At 47.0% G+C, this 21102-nt stretch overlaps 1 protein-coding gene and 1 long non-coding RNA gene across 13 annotated transcripts in view; one reads left to right on the top strand and one right to left on the bottom strand.

Annotated features, from left to right (window-relative positions):
* Positions 1-21102, bottom strand: part of Esrrg (estrogen related receptor gamma) — a 540107-nt gene that overhangs the window by 487855 nt on the left and 31150 nt on the right. For 3 of the 12 annotated variants that reach the window (XM_013157679.3, XM_013157680.3, XM_013157678.3), the window contains exon 2: positions 2218-2470. The exons of 2 other annotated variants lie outside the window; for them this stretch is intronic. The gene's annotated coding sequence lies outside the window, so the exon portion shown is untranslated. Of the gene's footprint in view, positions 1-974; positions 1152-2217; positions 2471-12888; positions 13057-13154; positions 13175-13637; positions 13781-21102 lie in introns of those variants that run through there. 7 more of the 12 variants (XM_023566904.2, XM_023566903.2, XM_063236697.1 and 4 more) reach the window with 7 other exon arrangements.
* Positions 13915-19574, top strand: LOC134473183 (uncharacterized). Its single transcript, XR_010043292.1, has 2 exons — positions 13915-15083; positions 16508-19574. It is a non-coding gene; the product is annotated as an uncharacterized LOC134473183 (long non-coding RNA).

Raw genomic sequence — 21102 nt, 5'->3', positions numbered from 1 at the left:
GTTTGCTCGATAAAATCTTGAGTGCATTTAAAGGCTTTGATGTTTTTGCATCCTATTGAGTTCCTTAATGTTTTTCCATGGCTCTATCACAGAGGAAGTCCTAACACAAAAACACACACCTGCCAGTCTTTCATGCAGTATGACGTCTCTACCTGTGCACTGTGCTCTCTATTCAGGCAAATCTCTATGTTAAAAGGAAGTAAAATTAAACACATCATTATCTTTTTGGCCAAGACGAGGCTGATACCTTCCCATCTGCCTGTGGGAAGAACTGCAGCATGAAAACCCAGGTCTGCTGAGCCGTCAGATACATAGGCCTAGCCAGAGTTCCCTGCTTCCAGAGCCAGCTTGAGACAGTGACCAAAAGGGTCCACTCCCGCCAGCTGTGCACTGGGGAAGCTACCCTCCACATCTGGACTCACACAGCTGTGCTTCTAGGTGCTGTCCAAGACCACAGCTTTGGCAACCAGACTTTCCTTTTGCATTTCATTTTAATAAACATAGCTGAAAACAGCACAGGAATCAAACCATGAGGTTCTGGCTGGTGCTTTTTGGTTGGGAGCAAACTGATGAATACAATCACGTTCATATACAGACAGCATCCCTCCCAGAGCAGTGAAAATATTATCTGTTGTAAGACCTGGTCCTTGCAGAACTTGAAAAAGGCCCGAGTGGGTGAAACCCTGAGATCAGGCCCAGTACTTCCCACAGCCTCTACCCGTGCCTATCCCATATTGCAAAAGTTGTTTCTGAAGCAAGTAACAATTTTCAGAAAGACCAAGGTTACACATTAATCTGGAGACGCAGGCAGGGAGCACAGGCAGCCGTACCATTTACAAGTAAAGCAGCAAATGCCCTATGATCCTCCTCTGTCTGGAGTTGAGAACTTCTGCGGTGTAATTAGCATGACCTTCCACAAAGCCAGCCCTGAAACGCACAGCCTTCCTCTCTGTTTGTCGAAGAAAGGGACTTACCGGTGAACAGCTACGAGTCACCGCACCGGGCCAGAACCACGGCGGCCCCCCTCCTCCGGGAAGTCTCGAGCAGCACCTGCCAACTTTGGGGAGATACCCACTTGGGCTGCTTAGCAGTAGGGAGGAGGGGGGCAGAAAAGAAAGACTTTCCCTTTAAAACTGCACAGGAGCGGATACCACATCACATGACCTTTTACCGTAATTTCTATTAAAATCATTTCATGTCTGGTTGACTCTGCTCTCCCGGCTCATTTGTATTGTTTACAACAAGTCATTGCCCTGGCAGTTAGCGGAGGCTGAATCCATGGTTACCCGTTTTTACATTCACTAGTTAAATGGAATGCAGCTCGGCTGTGGGTTTCAGGGAGCGAGCTCTTCAGAAACCGCCATCCAGCTATCAATCAGCCTAATCTGAGAGAAATTAATCTTGGAAGCGTAAGTATTGTTGCATATTAAAAATTGATAGGCAGGGGCACGGGGCTTTTACTGGTGGAAGTTACCAAAGTGAACAGGCTGAGATTGACTCCCGGCCTCTGAGAGTGGTCTCCATCTGACAGCCCTTCGGGTTGCACCTCTGAAAAGCTTTCAAGGGTGACCCCACCACCGAGCCTTTCACCCCCCAAATTCTGGGGGCATTCCCTTCACCTGAATGTTCTCAGAATCTAAATAACCCCCAACACGGCTTAACCACACTGCAAGCCCGGCGAGTAACTTAAACCAGATACGTACAAGCCACTAACACAGCAGACAGACAGCACTGAACAGGATTCAATTAAGACCAAACCTCAGAGGAATGCTCTTTATGAGTAAATTAAAACTGCAAACTAATATGTTGCATGAAGAACAAGAATGGGACCGACTCATTCCAGCCTCTGTGAATTGCCGTAGTTAATTCTTTCAAAACATTCCCCAAAGCTAACTTGCTTCTCAAAATGGACCTGACCAACAATTATAATTCCTAATAAAAATTGAGAAGTTTTAGACTCTAATGCCCTCAATCATCGTCCCACGAGCCATGTCTGCATGCTAAATGAGAACAGCAAACAGTTAAAGCTAACATATTCCAAGCCCATCTACTGCAAAGTCACTGTATCAGAAGCTCGAATTGATTTGTTTCCTCGGAACGAATTGAAAATGAAGGTAACACAACGTCGGAAAACCCCCTCCTGCCCTGCTAATTGGACCTGGTATATGGTCGGTTCCAGCTCCCCTGGACTATGCTGCCTGGATCACCCATACTCACGCGTTCTGGGCTCTTCCAAGAGTTTGGTGCAGTTTCAAGGACAAACGTCTCGAGGAAGCCGCTCCAGTGTGCAGCAGGCAGCCGGGCTCGGATCTGAAGACCAAAGCTCAGTGCTCAGGCAGACACCCGGGAAGGAAACTTCCTGCATGCACAGCTTTGAAAAGTCTCAGGGTTAAAAAGGCAGCTCACAGCGTGCTGGGGATCAGCTCCCTGGTTGTGGACACCCGGTAGCAGCTGATCTGTGTTCGCAGCCCTGCAGAAAGGAACCTTGACTGAGAACCAATGGCATCACATTTCAGCCAAGTGCCTGAGAACAGAGCCACCTCCAACAACTTCACACGGTTCAAGCCGGCAGCCTCCCTGTCACAGGTCAGCTCGAGAAGATGTGGGCGGTGTGCCCTGCCACCTGCCAGGGACCAGTGTGTCCCCGGAAACCGAGCTCTGCCCTGGGCTGGAGGTGAGGTGTTCCTGGGACTCTGGGACTTTTTCCTCCCCACTGACCTGACCTGCCAGGGACTCCACTGTAACAGAACTTTACAAATGAATCTGAACTCTGAAAATCTATTTCCCTCTGTGTCTCATATAAACCTTTGCATTTAAGGCTCCTCTGATATTCCTCGAAAGGGAGCCAGGGAGAAAGTGATACAAGTTCAGGTCCTCCAGCACCAGGATCCTTACCATGTCTCTCAGTGAAGAGACAGCAGGTCTAAAACACTGCACTCTCTGGGTTGTTTCTTATTGCTCCTTATAAACCAGGGGCGACTACAAAACTGAATTCCTATGCAAGTCACTATCAGGCAATGCAGGCCACTAAAAACAAGATGGACAGAAGAGTGCACCTAATAGTACTGGTGGCAAACAACTACTCGGTCACAAACCCTGATGCCTCCTTCGTCACCTGTGAGCTCCAAGCTGGTTGAGGGTGCTGCACTTTCTCATTGGCCCACACTTAACTTTGAAGGGTAGAATCAGCTTCTGAGGCTTAGCAAGGCCAGGTAAAAGTGTGGGGCACATCAGGCATCTGTCCCCGGCCCCTCCGGAAGCTGGCCTGGAGGACTTCAGGTGACTGCAAAGTCTGCACCACGGCCCTTGCTCAGCAGCTGGCCATGCTATTGTTCAGGAATAATGATAATTCCCTTCCACTAGAGAGCCCATATTGTGCCAGGAGAAGCCGGGCCTCTGGCTCCAGATTTAACTTCCATCCTGACTCTAACTACACGGGGTCGAGAATCGTTTAAGATTGCCCAATTTCAGTTTCCTCATCTGGGAAACAGAGACCATCTATCATACAAGGAGTGATCAAGAAATATTGCTTAAATGTAAAAATGCATAGCAGTAAATGACACATTGCCCCCAAAACCCTTCAAAATATTCCTCCTCACTTCACATACACTTCTCCCTTTGTTCTTGCCACTTTCTGAAACTGTTCTGGAAGTCCTCTTTCATGAGCGTCTTTCCAGAGTGTGATCAAAAATATACTGAACGCTGACGCCAAGTGCCGTCCAACAGAAAGGCAGCCTCTTCACATGACGCGCGCCCTCCTCCACCTCCGTCACCAGATTTGGACTGCCTGTGCAATTTCTGGTTCTTCTCCAAAGTCAAATGACTCTGAGAAGTGAATGTTTTGTGTCCATTCAGGACGTCAAGGCAGACAGAACAGCACAGGACACTCAGGAAAGAGAATTTCAGAACTGCTTCTAAAAGGGGATGGGATGGGGTCAGGGATGTCGCTCAGTGGCACAATACCTGCCTGGCAAGTGCGAGGTCATGAGTTTGATTCCTGGTACCAAAAAAAAAAAAAAAAAAAAAAGAAAGAAAGAAAGAAAAGAGAAAAGAAAGCTGAACGACTATGGGATCTGTGTGTTTGAAGTGAGGGGGTAGATTTTGTGGGGAACACATGGAAATGTGCTTTTTACTGTAATAATTTTGTGTGTGTGTGTTTTTGAGGCAGGGTTCTGCTGTGCAGGTCAGGCTGACCTTGAACTCACTACGGAGCCCTGATTGACCTCAAACTCACAGCAATCCTCCTGCCTCAGCCTCCCAAATGCTGGGATTAGAGGTGTATATCACCAGACCTAGTCTGCAATGATATTTTTTTAAATTTACACATACCATATATTTTTTTTCAATCACCAACTCACCTAGGACTTCTGGTGAAGATTTAACACACAGTATGTGGAGGACCAATGAGTTCCCAGCATGCACACGTTCACAAAACACACAGTGCCAGACACAAGGGCTGGCACTTATGCTCTGCTTCCCTCCACTGCTGGGCACGCTCTCTCATGCTCAAAAAGATGCATTCAAAACCTGTCTCCAGGAGGGGGTGTCTCTCAGGGGTAGAGCATTTGCCTAGCAGGTGCAAGGCTCTGGGTTCCAGCACCACAGGAAGAGAAAACGTGCTCCGTCTCATCTGATGCCTGCGTTTCCTGAGACAGATGTAGCTACACCCCATGTGTAAATGGGAGGGCCACCTCTGAAAGAAAAAAAGTCCCACAGCTAGTCAGCTGCAGCTGGAATGGCAAGCCACACTCGCTGTTTGGCAGAGTACCCTTCCAAGGAGCTGCAGGAATCGCTCAGGGTGCATCAGACTTAGTCTAATTCGTAGAGAGGGCGACAGAGCCCAGAGCCTCATGCATGCTCAGCAAATGTTCTGTCACCATGCTGTAGGTCCAGGCCTCTGTACGATTAATCCTTTCACAGTTACCTCAAGGAGCATGCCTCTCCAAAGAGGAGAGAGCATACTGCCGAATTATACTGCATTCAATAACAGACCTGGCACAGCGTTCAACATATTACCTGTTCAATCAATTTCTCCAAATTGAGAAAAACACAAGCTGGGTTGATTTTGCTACCTGTGATCAACCCCCTAGAACGCTGCTCTTTACTGGTGGCATTCTAGCACCTGTACTACCAATGTGCTGAACTCCTTCCAAATAATCCTACCCCGAATCCTTCAGGCCGGCTCATGATGAAACTACCTGAATTTTGTTTAGCATGAACGCAGTCCACTGAGGGCTTAGTGATTTTTAGTACGAGTGATGAAATATTGACTTTTAAACTCAAATTTGGTCCCACGACATCTTCTGATTGCTCGATCACCTAGTTTTTAGGTTTAACAGATCACAAAGCATAGATTTCTGTTAGTCATTATCTAAGCACATATCAGTCTCATGCACCAAAATTTTAAATCTACTTTTGAAATATTGCCTGTAGAAAGAGCCCAGATTTCTTAATTAATTGCCAATATATTCTTCTATGTTATGCTTTGAAACATCGTTCATTTCCAATGGGGGGAAAATGCTTAGCTATTTATCAATGAATCATAGACAAAAACATTCCTAAAAGAGCTCTTTATGGGATCTAGAACTTGGAGTTCAGCTGATATCTTCCATTCACTATTTCTAACATTCTACCCTGGACATCTTTCTCTACTTGAAATTGATATCATTATTTATAAGCATTTACTCCCAAACAGTGCTCCATTTAGTCTTCATGAAAATGCAGGAAATGTAGATTAATATCAAAATCGTGGCAGTAGTGCAAGAGACAGGCAATGCTTGAGACAAAGGAAACAATGTGAATACATGGTTCTGTCTCCAAAGCCACCCGATGTTTATTGGGACAAGCGGTGCCTTCTGTAAGGGAAAATACATAATGCCCTTCGAATAACAGCATTGCCTGTGTTAGAAGTACCATGCCAAAGGGATGTCTTCCCCGTGCAACTGCCAGCTGCGTGCCACTTCCTGCTACCCCCTAAAGGCAGTGGCAGGAAAAGTACCTTCCAGGGCACCCATTGCCCTGTGGGCAAGAAACATGCCCACTGCAGATCACTGAAGAACCAGACCAGTTGGCCTGTAAATGGTGAGGTCAGGCAGCACAGGCAGATGGTTGAAACAGCTCACCACGTGGAGCTACGTAACCACAGTTTGCGGAGACTTCCTACCCACCAGCCTCACTCTACTCACAACCATCTTGAAGGGCAGATGCGTTCATTACTCACACTTCTACAGACGGGAAAGGTTCATAGAACTAACCGATTTTCCAAAGCCACAGAGGCAATCAACGGTCCACTAGGTATTTTGAAATGTGAGCTCCAAACCTAATTCCAAAGCTTTTCCACGTAACCCACCATGCCTGCCCTGCAGGGGGAATCCATGACATTAGTTCTCCTCTGTTTCCTTTACAGTCCTGGGCTCAGTTAAATACAGACCAGGCCCCAATACACGTGTGCATTCACACGCATGCACACACTCAACCCTTTCCCACTTTCAATTGCTTTTATTCTCCCATGTCCTGACCAATGACTTTGCCAGAGAATTGAGTCTACCCCTGTCTCCCGTCACCCTGTATTTTCATGCGTTTGGGTGACAAAAACCAATCCCATCATTTGGTCAACTTTACCTAGCAGTAATGTCTCTGTCTCAAGAGCAAGAAATGCGCATGCTTTGCACCCAGTCTGTAAACCTCTTGCATGCACCTAATAATGTGCTCACCAGTTTCCATCTGCCTTTCCAATTCCAGGTTACATGTACATGCTTTCACACCTCAGCCTCAGAGGTCAGACAAGTGATGAGCCATCATTTGGTTTTACTGCTTGATAGTCCGTGTATTGCTTATTTCACAACAGAACTGTGCTTTCATTTTTATTTTACTTTATTTTTCAGGCACCAGGAATTGAACTCAGTACCCTGTGCTTGACAGGCACTGCTTGTGCAGCTGAGCTCTATTCCTGGCCTCCTCCTCTATATTTCGCTCATCACTGATAATACAATATTTCACTCCAATGAGTAACAATGGGCTTTTATGCTCTAGCTTGGGAAAGCAATCAGCATTTAAGATTGTTTCGCTAAGTGTGTTTGAAATATCTGATAATTGATCTACAAAGAAAACTTTGAATGCAAACCCAACTGTCGAGATTTCATGAAGTTTTCATTCCGAGCCACTGAATCTGAGCTCATTTACTGCTGTATATCTTAATATCGCTAGTCATGGCATAAGGCCATAGTTAAGTAAATAATTAGCTTATAGAGGGGAAGAGAGAGGACTATGATTAATTGGTTAATTCATTATTGATCAATCATTTAACTTAGAATCACAGGAGCAAAGTAAGTCAGAGGCCATCTAGTCAACGTGCTTCCTTGTAGGCCTGGAGCACAAAGCTGTACTTCTGTTCTTAGATGCAGTGGGTAATCAGCTCACAATACCACCCCAGACAGCATCGCCACCACGACTGACCTTTACCTGAGGACCAGCGTTAGCTGGAACACACATTAGCTGTAAAGGGCAGATTTGTAGCCCTGATAGTGACTGGTAGAAGAGATCATTGGGTCTTACATCCCAATTCTACAACCTTCAGAAAATAAACATTCCTACTAAACAGTAAATGAATTTCTAATAATTGAATTGAAAGTGTTCATCTAAACAGCCAACTTTGGATTTCTCTCCCCACATAATAACTTGGAAAAATATATAGCCTGTGTTTACTATAGCACTAGAGATACAGTCTCTAAGAAGAGCTATAACTCGCTAACAATTTCCCTGATTTATGTTTGAAAACATACAGGGCATGAAATGATTTCTGCAACCTTACATTTTCTCAAGAACACTGGTGAGCAGAGATATATTCCAAAAACTCACGAGCGTTGCTTGTTACATCTCCTGTTTCAATATGGATGATGAACAATTACACTTGCTCAAGCCCCCAAAGTGTCATTAGGTTATTTTTCTCATTAAGAGAAGAAAGAAGATAAAAGGAAGAAAGGGAGGAAAATAGAGTGGGAACTCCAATAGAAGAATCTATTTTCATCCAATACTTACTCTGTAAAAAGTGATTGCTTTCTTAGAACAACAATTATTCTTCCCCAAAACAGCTTATAGATAATGTATGGTTATAAACTGTAACTCACTATACAAGCGTTAGTTATTCTCATTGTTAGTATTTAACATATATGGAAATGTGCTTCACAATCTGTAACTGTGCTAATAAAAATAGGTATTTTGGGATATAAATTATATTGGTCATAAAATTGGTCTTATTAATCTAATAAATCTTCGAGGGAAACCAAGTTTAAATGGGTCACTTTAGTAACACAGATATTTGGAAATACTGTTTATCCTGCCATGCGAGTACCTATTAGAATACAAACCCTACAGCTCCGCTCTGCTTCAGATAGCACTAGTTTCTTGAATTTGAATCTTCAAAACAACAAATAATAATTGTCACGTATGCATATTTTTCATGTCAAGTAATTTATGTCAAGTAAGGGAAGTAAAATAAGTGAACTCATTCATTAACATCTTAGAATTCTTTCCGGGTTTTCTTTTTCTCCTTATTTCTCTCTCTCTCTCTCTCTCTTTTTTTTTTTTTTTTTTTTTCAGATGTGCTCATCTGAATGGGCCAGATGTGTTCATATAAGTAAAAGAAATCCCTCTGACATCTCTGGTATCCTGCATTTTATCACAGGGATTCCAAACACATCCAACCAACCGCCCCCCCCCCCCTTTTTGTGGCAACTATGATCACAACCTGGCTTAAGGGAACAAGCAGCCTTCAAAACAGAAACAGAAACAGCATCCTGAGTCAGAACCCTGGGTGACACTTTTCCAGGACTGCAGCTATTCCATAGCACAACACTGGAAGTGTTCTCTGGGTCGTCTGCGTTCTGTGAAGCTGCGCGAAGGGGAACCTGAGACGCTGTCCAGCTCAGGGCACCAGGAGGAGGTGGCCTTTCCCACTGGAAACCATCAGGGTTGAGCAAAGGAAGAGAATCTAATCTCCAAGAGCAGGAAAACTCTCCTCCTCTACTATCTATGCCACAGGCAGGGTGACCAGGGACGTGACCATAGGAACCTTTATCGAAAGGTACAATCAGGAATTTTTGTGTAAAGATTCACAAGGATTCTTCCTGTTGCCCAAATCCAGGGGCCCAGAAGCATGCAGCTGCAGGTATCAACATCTTATTTCAACAGTGTGTGATTTTTTTTTATACCAGGGATCGAACTCAGGACCGTGAACTTGCAAGGCAGGCGCTTATGCTGCTGAGCTAAATTCCCAGAACAAAGGAAAGCCCTCATTCTGACTTTCCTTCTAACTGCCCTCTCCATCACTGTTACTACCAACGCCTTTGCAAACTAGTACTATAAAGCAGGTACCAATAATGCAAAGAAGGTTGTTCTAGAAGAAGACTCGCGTACCTTCCTTCAGTCACACCCCCCAGTCTGCTAGATGAGAAGGTGGAAGACCAGAATTTATTCATAGTTCACTGCTGTGGTTCCCAGGGACCATTTAGGCAGTTAGCTAACCTGAAGGAAGAAGCCATATCCTTCACAGCTCTAACCAACTGACAGGAGAAAACTTCTTTGTTTGCACAAAGAAGCCCTTGTATCTTATTTTGACTTTACAAAGAGATTTTAAATGAATATAAAATCATAATATTATGATAGTTGGTAATCATTATTTCAAAACGACAGATTCTATTGTTCATGGAGAAATTTTCAGTTGGTTTTCTCTTACCAGAGGTTCAATTGAAAAATTCACCAGCTGCTCCCCGAGGAAAACCGCAGATCTACATTTAAATGGAGATATAGTATTTCCAAATGCACAGTACCTAGAAGGCATATACTGTCAAGGTTTCTTCGTGAGAGTAACTCAAATTGTGTTAGGTACATTTCCTTCTCCTCCATTTTATAGGGCTCTGGTTATTTCCATAACATTCTTTTTCCTCTGTGGATTCCTCATGTTTGTCCCAAGAAGTTCAAATTAAACCCTGCTCTATGGCAAAGTCCTCTCAGTAACAACAAGCAATTACTACGACTGTACATATCATTTCTGATGTGTACAGGAAAAAAAAAGGCCACAGAAGAGAGCTTGGCCAGAAATGTTAAATAATTGAAAAGTATAATGACTTAATAGAGTAGTAAGCTTAGTTTACAATGCAGCCAATTTAAAGCCATAAAAATACTGTGTAAAAATTTTATCTTGTGGTTGACCATTACATAGCCTATCTATTATTCAAAAGTATCTCCACAGTGTTTTTCTTCATTAATGTGGCTTTTGGCATTTTCCTCAAAAATCTTTCTATCCCAACAGTTTTCCAACAATTTTGAAATAAATACGAAATTTCTGTATTACTGCCCAATCTCCTTTACTACACTGATAGTATCTTCAATGTCTAATTGAAACCGATTTCACAGGTCAATATGCAAGGCACCCTCTAACCTGTCTGGATATGATTTGTTTTGCGTGTAACAAAATCATGTGCACAGCACATTAAAACAAACAAACAAACCACAACAAAACAACCAAAGCTACTTGTACTGCAGTATCTGCTATCAAAAGGGCAGTCCCCTAAGTCCCCTCCTCTCCTGCCACACAGTGATCCAGGCACTTGTCTGTATCAGAATCTGTCAAGAGGCATCAGAAAAGTTTTTTTTTTTTTTTTTTTTTTTTTGCATTGAATATTCAGCTAAGGTGCACACAGCATGCCTGGAAAGAAGGCAAAAGAGACTTAGGATCCATTTCAAAGCTAAGCCTGTTACCTCTGGCTGGCTCTTGCTAAAATTCTACCTGCCACTGAGACCTACATCCCTGTAAACAAGGTTACCAAGAACAGCCACAATAGATCTCAAAGACGCTCCCCAAGGAGCCTGCTTAGTTAGACCTCACCCTGCTGCAGGCTGATCCACATTCAGAGCTCCGAATGAAAGCTGGAATATCCTGAAGATCACTTAATATTGAAATACTATTGCAGTAATAAGAGCTGCTCAGTTGGAGAGGGGAATGTGGACTGTCTCGGTAACCTTTTAATTTCTGGAAAAATAAATTGAGCAGCACACATGGAAACCTAATCAGTTGATCTGCTATGTTTTGTTAACGCTCTGGCCCACCACAAACTCCTCCAGCACCCCAAGGCAAGCCCTGCTGAAGAAGACCAGCAGCTTTGGTACTCGGAAGACTTAAAGGCTGTTTTGATTTATTAAAGAAAAGGAACCATCTCTTACCTACATTCATCACCCCGGCGGTGGACACTTTGATGTACAATATGATAGCATTCTCAATAGACAGACATTTAATTCTAGCAATGCAAGCTTGAGGGTTAGAAGCACGGCTGTAGGAAAAAATAATAAAGCCATGCATAGCAGACAAATCTATGCTTAAATGATCATCTAGGCCTGTTTCATTACATAGTTGATTCTTTCCTTATTTGAAGGGGGAAAAAATTAAAAACCCATCAATGTCATGTTACATCCATGAGCATTTTCACGCGGCCATTTCTCAACTCTGATTCAGGAACTGTTCAAATTTCCCTCTCACTCTCACCATGACTTGGTGAACTCATGCTGATCACATCAGGTCTCCTGAAGACTGGGAGAGAACCCTGACACTGCTGCCCCAAGCTGTCCCCTGCCGCGGCCTCCTCCTCCTCCTGGGGGACGTTTCCCCTCTTTCTCTTGCTGTGGCTTCTCCATTGGGCCGTTTTGCAAACCCATGACCCTGTTTGGTCTCTGGGCAGCATGGGAAACAAAACTAGACCAAGTCACTAGACACTTCACAGCATCCCGGCTCTTGATCTCCACTTGGAGGATTAACAGGAGCACTTTTTATTTCTAATGTGGGGGGTAAAGGGTCCCCCAGGCTGCTTTAAGGACTTCTCTGAACCCAGAGGCTGAAAAATTTTTCCTTTCTTTGGAGAAGGGGGCTCCCCAGTGTCAACACACGACACCTGCTCTTCCTGGGCGCCTGCCCTACTGCAGGCCAGGGGGTTCAGGCAGTCTCCACAACACAGCCAAGCAAACAGGCGTCCCCCTGAAGCCGCCCATGTGGCAACTCAAAAGTGACCAAGGCAAGTGCAATAAAGAAGCAATTCCATAGCCAAGCCACAGCCCTGAGAAATGGGGTGTGGGTCCCCTGGGTCCTCCAGACCCCTCTAGCATTGCTCCCTAAGACTCTGAGAGGGGGAAGGGGCTGCGGGGAGGAGGAGGAGGGGCGCAATGCTCTCCGTCTTCCTTCCAAACCTGGGGGAGGGGGCACTGTCTCCTGCAGCCTCTAGGACAGCCCTGAGGGCCACCGGGCACCAGGGGGCAAGGGCCAGGCCGACTTGAAGGGTGGCCCGGTGACCTCAGCACAACTTCAGGGACTCCAGCGGGAAGGTGAAAGGGTCGGGGAGCCAGGGACTAGGAGGGCTGGAGGGAGACCCCGAGGGCCCCAGGGATGCCCAGAGGGGTTCCGCGGGCCACAGCACTCCCCAGCTTCTGGCACCGTCCTCACCTCGCGACCCGGCACCCCGCAGTCCCGGCGCCCTAACTCTGCCCTGACTTTGCCACTTTCCCGAGCGGGAGTCTGCACTCGCCGGGAGGGGGAGGGGAGGGAGGGGTGCTCGCGGACCTTCTCATTGCAATTTGGATCTCTGTGTCGGGGCACTCACGCCAGTTTCGCAGTCCTGGTCAGGCAAGTCTGGGGCGCCAGGCGGCACTTGGGGTCGTGTTAGGGTCTCAGAGGGAGGGGCTCTGCTCTCCCTCCTCCCCCCTCGCTCCCTCTCCGCCAGACTCCAAGCGCGTGCAGGGGGAGGGAAGGGGTCGCCACGCAGCTCTCCACCCGGACTGCGGCGCAGGGCGTCCCCACGCCCACGCCTGTCTCGGAGGTGCAGCGGAGGGGTCTGCAGAGGTTACCTTGGCAGGGTCACAACTGCGGCGGGTTAATCGGGTGAGTCGTCGGGGGTCTGCGAGCAGCTCCCCCACGCCGGTGGCTTTGGCGAGCAAAGCGAACCGAGCCCCCGCGCAGGAGCATGGCACAGCCCGCGCCCGACCTCGCGGGCAGGTGCTGCGCCCACCCGCGGCAAGGGCACGGCGGGCAGGCGGGCGGGGCGCGGGCGGGCTGGGTCGGGCCGGGCCGGGCCGGGGTCGTCCCGCGGGCGCCGGGCGCTGCACTCACTCACCGGGCCGGGCCGGGCCGGGCCGGGCTCCGCTCGCCCCAGCGCCGCGCCGCCTCCCTGCGCGCCGGGCAGCGTCGTCCGCGCTCCCGGTGACCGGGGCGCCGCGATGCTGTCTGCTTTCTCAATGACAACTTGGCCGCGGAGGAGGAGAGCGGCTGCTGGGCTCCCCTCGGGCGGCTACGTGGTATGTGCAGCTTTATGTTTGCATGCGTGGGTCTTTTTAAATAAATAAATAAATAAATATCTGCTAATATATATATATATTTTTCGCGGCACTGTCATGCTTTGATTGCATTAGGATTGCGTTTGCATCGCTGGCGCTTCTGGGTGTGCGTGTGTGCGTGTGCGTATGCGTGTATGTGTGTGTGTGTGTGTAATTTTTTCCCCTTTAAATCCTGCTGCTCCAGCCGCCGCCGCCGCCGCCACCGCCGCAGCCTCTGCAAAAAGGAAAGCAAGCATGCGTTCATCTTTTGTCTTTCATTTTACCTTCAGGGTGACATTCAGTGCCAACTGCTCCCTTTTGACCGGCGCCAATCCCAGCCTGGGCAAAACACATTTGTGAAGCGTAGGGGGAAGGGCCGGGAGCTTGGGGTTTCCATGCCTCCGGAGGAGCCGAGCCCCATCTGCGCACCCACCGCCGCTTCCCGCTACCCACCAGGCCCAGGCCGCGATGGGCAGACACGGCCGGCCGGAGCCTCCGCCCGCCACACACTCGTGTCCGTGGCCGTGCGTGCTGACCTGCGTGGCGGCTGCACCCGGGGTGGTGTGTAGGCCTCACTGCCACCACCGGAGCTATTTTCGTCTCCCGGAGATGTTCTTTAAAGCCTTTTAAAAATGGGGAGGGGGCAGGGAAGAAGAGTGAAACAGAAGAGTCCCAGGCCCCATTTCCGAGACTCTAAGGGCACACCATTAAATTGGGGGAGGGGGGCCTGGCACCCGACCCACCGGGGAAATTCGGAAGGACACAAAGAGTCACCGGCTTTATTTGATTTATTCTACAATCCAGGAAAACTTTCTGTCTTTTTTTAAAAATACAAATCTGTTAGTGGCGACCAGTCACTGTACTGGTCATTCTTATAACCATGCTGCCCACGATCTGTAGGAAAGAACTCAAGGCAAATCCTTGTGGTCGTTTCTGCAAACAAGCTATTTTAGAGGGGATGGCCCCATGACAGATAAAGCACAGATAACTTCTTTCTACAGTTTACTTTGGGCTATTTGTGCATTGTCAGGTGTATTTATGCAACTGCTGGTCATCATAGTACTGTGAATATTCTTCGATGTTCCTGGTGAAGCAGTATCCAGTCCCAGCTTCGGCCCATTCTTTGCCCTTCTTTATCACTGATTGCCCATCTGCAGTAGCAGAATGGGCTAAGGAATTTTTCCCCAAGACTACATTTGCCCTTGGCTCAGCCACTCTCATGTATTGGTAAAGTCACTGTCCCCCACTGATTCCAAATTCCTACAATGACAGCACAAGCTGAGCTTGCAAAAATAGATCAGTGGCAAGAAGAATTGAATCAGAAAACCAGAGGAGATCAAAGAGAAAGACTCTTAACTCATCCAAGATCCATAGGTTGCCTTGTTGGGTCTTTCCCTTCAGAGTCACAGTCGAAGAACCTCTAGCGAATCCCAGGAGGAAGGTACTGTAATTACGCAAAGGCCAGACATTCAGAATTGGAGGAGAGCCTGGCTGAAGTAGACTAAGAGGGTCAGAGGACTATTGACCATGGCTGCGTCCCAAGTCTGCTCCTCCCTGGACAAGGGGGCCAGCTCCTCAGCCTCCTTGGAAGGCAGAAGGATTTGCTGGTGCATTCAAGCGGTGCCCAAAGCTTCCGAGGATCAAGGACGCGGAATGGGGCAAGGCCTGATGAGAACCCTAGCGGTGACATCCATAGATGCGATCATAAGGTCCCATTACCAAACCAAGAGGTGCTGCTGTAATATTCAATCTCGTTATCCAGCTTCTCACTTATTAACCTTGGAACCAGATCCTGAAAGGCCCGTGGCAAAGGGAAAGAACCATAAAAATTTGACTAACATTAGTGCCCTGAAATTCGATTTTATTTTTTCTTTCCAGACAAACGCCTCCTGTGCTGTTTGTCCCAGGTCCACAGGCGAGTGCAGGGGCCTAAGCAGCCGTCTGCCCCATGCTGCATCCTTCCCTGGCTAGCAGAGAGGAAACACAGCTGCTGCTTCTTACTTTCATTACTGGGCATTGAATGTAGAGCCTGCACCCTGAGCCCCATCAGCAGCCCAGCCTTGTTTTATTTTGAGACCAAGTCTTGCTAAGTGACTAAACTGTGCCCGGCCAGGCTTTGATCTGTGATCCTTCTGCCTCAGCCTCCCAGAGGCCTGGGATTACATGTGTGTGCCACCATGCCTAGCTTTGGAGAGGCCTTCTGAGCTGAGACTCTCCAAATCCTACTCTGTCCAAAAATGGCTGTCTGTTGCTTTTTCAAATTCCAATTCCTCAGCCTATTTCAAGTCTTTATTCCTAGTTCCAGCCTAACTATAATAGTTAATGTTGTAGGTGCTCAGTTTAACTCTGCAGCCTAACAAGAAGAATCAGTGCTTACTAGGATGCATACGAAACGTAGAACATAATAGTTGAAACTTGCCTTGTGTTTTGATTTGTAAATCTAAGCACAGCGTGGCGCACACACCTGTGATCCCAGCACTGGGGGAGCCTGAAGCAGGAGAATCTTATCACTGAACCCAGCCTGGGCAACAGAGAGACTTAGCAACCCTGTTTCAAAACTGAAAATTTTTAAAAAGAACTGGGAGTGTAGCTCAATGTGAAGGCCCTGGGTTCAATCTCCAATACCATCAAAACAAACAAACAAAAATCTTGTAAATATAAATCTCCAAATCTCCCCAACCCTGGGAGAGGAAGGCTATTATTATCACTCCCATTTTGCATAAGGCCACTGAGGCCTGGAGGAGATGAGCCAGGATTTAAATTCAAATCCCAAAGCATAAGCTGTTTCCCTACAGAGCTTTCTTACAAACCCACCCGATCTGCCTGCCTCTGCCCAGGACTGGTAGGGCTGGTGACGCCCTGCTCACCTCACAGCCTCTGTCCACTCCTGTCCCAACATCGCCACCCAAGCACACCACGTCCTCCTGTCCTTCCCTAACCTCTATTTGTTCTTACAATTCTACCCGCTGGTTAAGGGCAAGTTGACATCTCCCTTTCCCTGGGAGTATCGAGCCTTCTCTGCCGCTCTGCAGTGTTCATGACTCCGTAGAACACAACCGTCCTCTGCTTGTCTTTAGGTTTGTTTTGTGAGCTTGTCTTTGCCTCCCAATTCCTTTCTGACAGATTTATGTGTTTTCTCGTCCGTCTTTCCCAGTTTTCTGCCAGATACAATGCAGGTCTCATTAACCAACTCGCCCGTGGGAAAGCTGGGGAGCCACATCTCCATCTGATAGAATCTGAACGTTTCAGGTAACCAAAGCTTGATCCTTTTAACAGAAGACGTTATCAACTTGCTTCTTGCAGCCCTAGAAAACAATCAAGTCACAACAAGGGTGAAATTATTTAACCAGAGAGACGCATGCAGCTTCTGCATGACAGGCCGCAGGGTGGGAAGGGCCAGCAGGTTTCTAACATAGCATTTGGAAGGCAATGGTAGCTTTAATCATAGTTCTTTAGCTGCTGGAAGCCTTTCCCCTCTCCAGTTTACATTCTCAGAGGCATTTACCTTTTTTTAACTAAAAGAATAAGAAAACAAGAAGGGACCAGTGGTCCAAAGATAGTGAGCTCACATGGGATCTTTTATTGGTCAGCAGGATGAACAGAAGGGAGTAGGACTATTGGTCTATACCAAGACCTAGTTTTTGGAGATTAGCAAAAAGATGTTAAAGAGCTTAGGCGAAGCTAGCCAAGGTTGTGCCTCTATTTCCTGAGTACACCTTAGAAGAATCCATATACAAAACCATATTCAAGCGTATTTCCCAAAAGTGTGCTTTTTAAGTAAGATAAAATTATTAATAAGCCCATCACATCAGCCAGCTGGATACTAATCACCCTCAACCTTCCTGTAACTTGTTCCCTGTCTAACCCCACTGACATTACCTGCTTGTCGTATAAACATAATTCCACAAGGATGGGTCCAATCCGTGTGCCGATGACTTCAACACACACATCCCTGGAATTAAACCATGACAGGCAAAAACAGAGATCTTGGGAGAGAATGGGAAGACGACTGCTTGCATATTTCCTGGTTATCACTTGCTTTCCTGGAGTCTCTCTCTGGCCCTGTCTGCAGTTCATTTTCAACAGATGCGGTAAAGGCTCTTGAAAAAGACATGGCTCGTCGCATCTCAACTAGGAATAGATTAAGTGGATGGTTTACTTAAAATAGGGGCGTCTACCATGCCCCTAACATGAAAACAAAATCAGTTTCCTGCAAGGACAAGGTCCACGACAGCTCTGGGAGTGTATGGATGAGCTTTGGAAGTCTTGAAGACGTAGGGAAGGTGGTGGGGGGATGCGCGCACACATGCATGTTGGTTCTCAAGAGAAGACGCATACTTTCCTCACATTCACGTTTCCAGAAAGGTGAAGAGCCACCGAAATAAGGATCGCTCTTTGCAGCATTGAACATGAACACACATTTCCTTCAGCCAAACGTCACGCTGCCTACAACATGGATCGTGTTCAGCAATCACCACTATTCCAAAAGATGGTTTTAAAACACAGTACAACTCTCAATCATCAAAGAAATTTATTTTCAAAGTATTTTACTTAACGGATATAGGAGAATATAGCAGCCTATTAGAAAGGTTTGAATATTGAGTTAGAACCAAGTTTAGGTTTTGTTAGCGGTAGACATAGGACACACTGCAGAGCAGACAGCAGAGCTCAGAGATCTGAGATGCAACGGGGCGGGGGGGAGACTGGGGCTCTTCCATTGCTTTGGGTGGTGGAGGTGGTGGAGTGTTCCTGCTTTTGCTTGAGCTGCCTGGGCAGTTCTCTGTGCCAAGCAAGGTGAGCTATAGGACGAAAGTACTCATTGTTTCAGACAGGACTATCAGGAGCCTTTGGTGCAAAGGGATGCAAAGAAAAGGGGACAGAAGCCAGCTCACAGCAGGGCAGGGAGGGACAGGTCAGTGGAAGGCATGGGCGGGGTGTCGGAATCAACAGGCCCAAGGGTTCCCCTTCCAAAACTGGAGTAAAGGTTGGGTAGCAAAAGAGTTACAAACAAAGGATGGGGAAATAATAACACAGAGCAGAAGGTAATGAACTGGTGTGAGAAGCTCTGAGTTAAGAGTCCTTTGGAATAGCCCAACTCCACTGGCCTTAGGAAATGTTTTAGAAAAAGGTCTGCGGCTAGAGAAATCATCAGTGAATTGGTAATGCCTTAAACTGGTAATAAAGGGGGACAAATTAAGAATGTAAAGCTTTCAGGAGAGCCAGAAATAAAGCTGCACTTCCTTGAACAAGGGCTGATGTGCACTGTATGAAATTATCTAGCACCCAAAGCACAGCAGTGCCGACCATTTTAAATATGTGTAGACACCCCTGTAATTTGTACCATAAATATCCGAAAGAATGACTGGTCTCAGAAGTTTATTTTACACCGAGGGTTTTCTGGAGTCCTTTCATGTCAGGACCCAATTTTCCATTTGAGATAGCACATTTAGTGCCTGGGTAGAGACAGGAGCAGAGTTTTCCTTGGCAACCAGGCTCCACTGGAAAAAATAATCAAGGTGTCACCCGATGCCGCAAGCTCCCGATGGTGTTGTCATCTGTGTGGACCTGCCAGTCGCCGGAGCAGCAGAGACTCAGCGTCACGGAAAGATGGCTAAACTTAGAGTCAGGACCGTGGAGGGGGAGTGGCATGCCTGTCCCTTTCTACTGTGGGGACTTTAGGCAACTCATTCACCTCCCCCAAACTGGGTTTCCTCTTCAGTAACTGCCTCATCTCCGCTCACAGTCCTGGGAGCAGGAGGCTTCTGGAGAGCACTAGTGAGCTTCCGAGGTTGTCTCCGCTCCGAGCTCTTCCCCATGGAAAGCCTCCAGTGGCGGGTCTCTCCTTTCTCAGCACCCTCCGTGTCTGGGCTTGTTTTTGTTTGTCTGACCTGAGTAACACTCCCAGCCCATTTTTAAAAGTTGGTTTTGGTTTTCAGTCTTGAGACTGCATTTTGCTAAATCCCTGAGTTCTCAAAGTTGCCCAGGCTGAGCTCCAACTTGTGATCCTCCTGCCTCAGCCTTCCAAAGGGCTAAGATTACAGGTGAGCACCATCATACCCGGCTCCTTATCTCTTCTTCTGCTTTTTATTGTTCCCGTCTATCTGCTGCTCCAGGTCTTTGCTGCCTCTAATGTAACAGATGTTTTATTTGTCTTTTGGGGTATCTGTTACACAATAAGTGCTCTATAATTGCTAACTGAATAAACAATTACCATGGGAGAATCTTTGCCTTCATACTTCCTTATTTATGAAAATGCTTTAGACAAGCTACAAAATGGAGAGTGGGGCCAGCCCAACATAGGCCTGGGCTCAGGGGACTTCACCACAAAATGCGTGTGTTGCTATCACACTGCACATTGTTATCCTGTGGGTACCGTTAGTCTTGTATTTCCCAAACATATTTAAGCTTCAATGCAAGTACCATCCCTCCCTCCAAAAAATGTCAACGCTGACTTTGTTCAATGCTGATACACAAACACTCAATATCAGGTTAGCACAAAAGCCAAGGAAAATGAAGGTGAAAGGTAGCTGTAACCTAAAGGAGCATTAGAGGCTATCACCCAGTGGTGGGAAGGACTCAGGCTGCCACAAACTGTCAGTAGCACATTTCACCTTCTGAATGGAAACTCTGCTGCGGGAATGATCAAAGTCGCTAGGAATTCAAATGAAAACGCATTGATGGTGGCTGCAGAAGGCAAATTCTCTCCTTCCTCTCCCCTTTGTGTGTTTACCTTCCCAGGAAAGGAGAGGACCAAGCCCATCAGTTTGCATCCATGACCAGCTTAGAAGCTGTTCTTTTGGTCTTTTGGATTCTGAACGCTCCCAAAGGCTCCCAGACAAAGACATGTTCCCCAGGTCAGGGTGCTCTGAGGAAAAGGTGGTGTCCCTGTCCCCTCGTCTCTCCTTCACTTACTGGCCCCAGCAAGCCAACTGACCATGGACTGAACCTCCCCAAACCATGAGCCAAAATCAAGTTTTCCTTTTGATAAGCTGAGGAGCCCAGGTGTTTTGTACAGTAACAGAAAGCTATCACAGCCACCTTCCTAAAAACTAAAAATGAGTCTCACAGGAACTGGCTGCTATTAGTGGTTCCCAAACCTGACTTGGGAAGCTTTTAAAAGTCCTGATGCTCAAGTCACCCCCATACCAATGAAATCAGAGTGTCTGAGGCCAGGAGCCCAATGACAGTAATTTTTAAAAAGCCTCAAGAGACCCCAAAGTGCAGAATAATTTGGGAACCACTGACCCCTCTGAGAAACAGTTCTAGGGTTGGGTAATTTGGCTGATGGGACCCCTATACTGACATGGCCTAGGTCCCGGAGGCTGGTCTAGAACAGGGAGTTCCATCCCTGGCCCAGAAGATATATCCTAGCTCCAGCACCACTCTGCTGGAAGTGCCAATGCCTAGATATGTAAGAACATCGGATCCATTCCACCCCAGTACCCAGAAGCAAATGAGAAAGCACATGTATTTGTAGCACTTACAATTTTAAACATGCTCCAACACCTACTTGACTCAACAAGCCGCATACTTGGCATTCTCAATACACCCAATTTACAGGGGATCAAACCTAAGATAAAAGTTCACCTTGCTCAGGGACAAAGTGGCAGAGTGCAGTGTCACAGGGAGGCCAGTACTCTGGTACCACGCTGTCTTCCTGACTGATCTGCCTGGCAGCCCCAGGTCAGTGGAGAAGGTGACTTAGGCCTGGGCTCAACCTACAGCAAGGCAAGATGGGGAGGATGGAAG

Source organism: Cavia porcellus, unplaced genomic scaffold, assembly GCF_034190915.1.
Source record: "Cavia porcellus strain 051 isolate PalLab524CR breed Dunkin Hartley unplaced genomic scaffold, mCavPor4.1 scaffold_26, whole genome shotgun sequence".
Lineage (NCBI taxonomy): Eukaryota > Metazoa > Chordata > Mammalia > Rodentia > Caviidae > Cavia > Cavia porcellus.
Note: the sequence above shows the minus strand (reverse complement) of the source record. Positions and strands in the feature narration are given on the sequence as shown.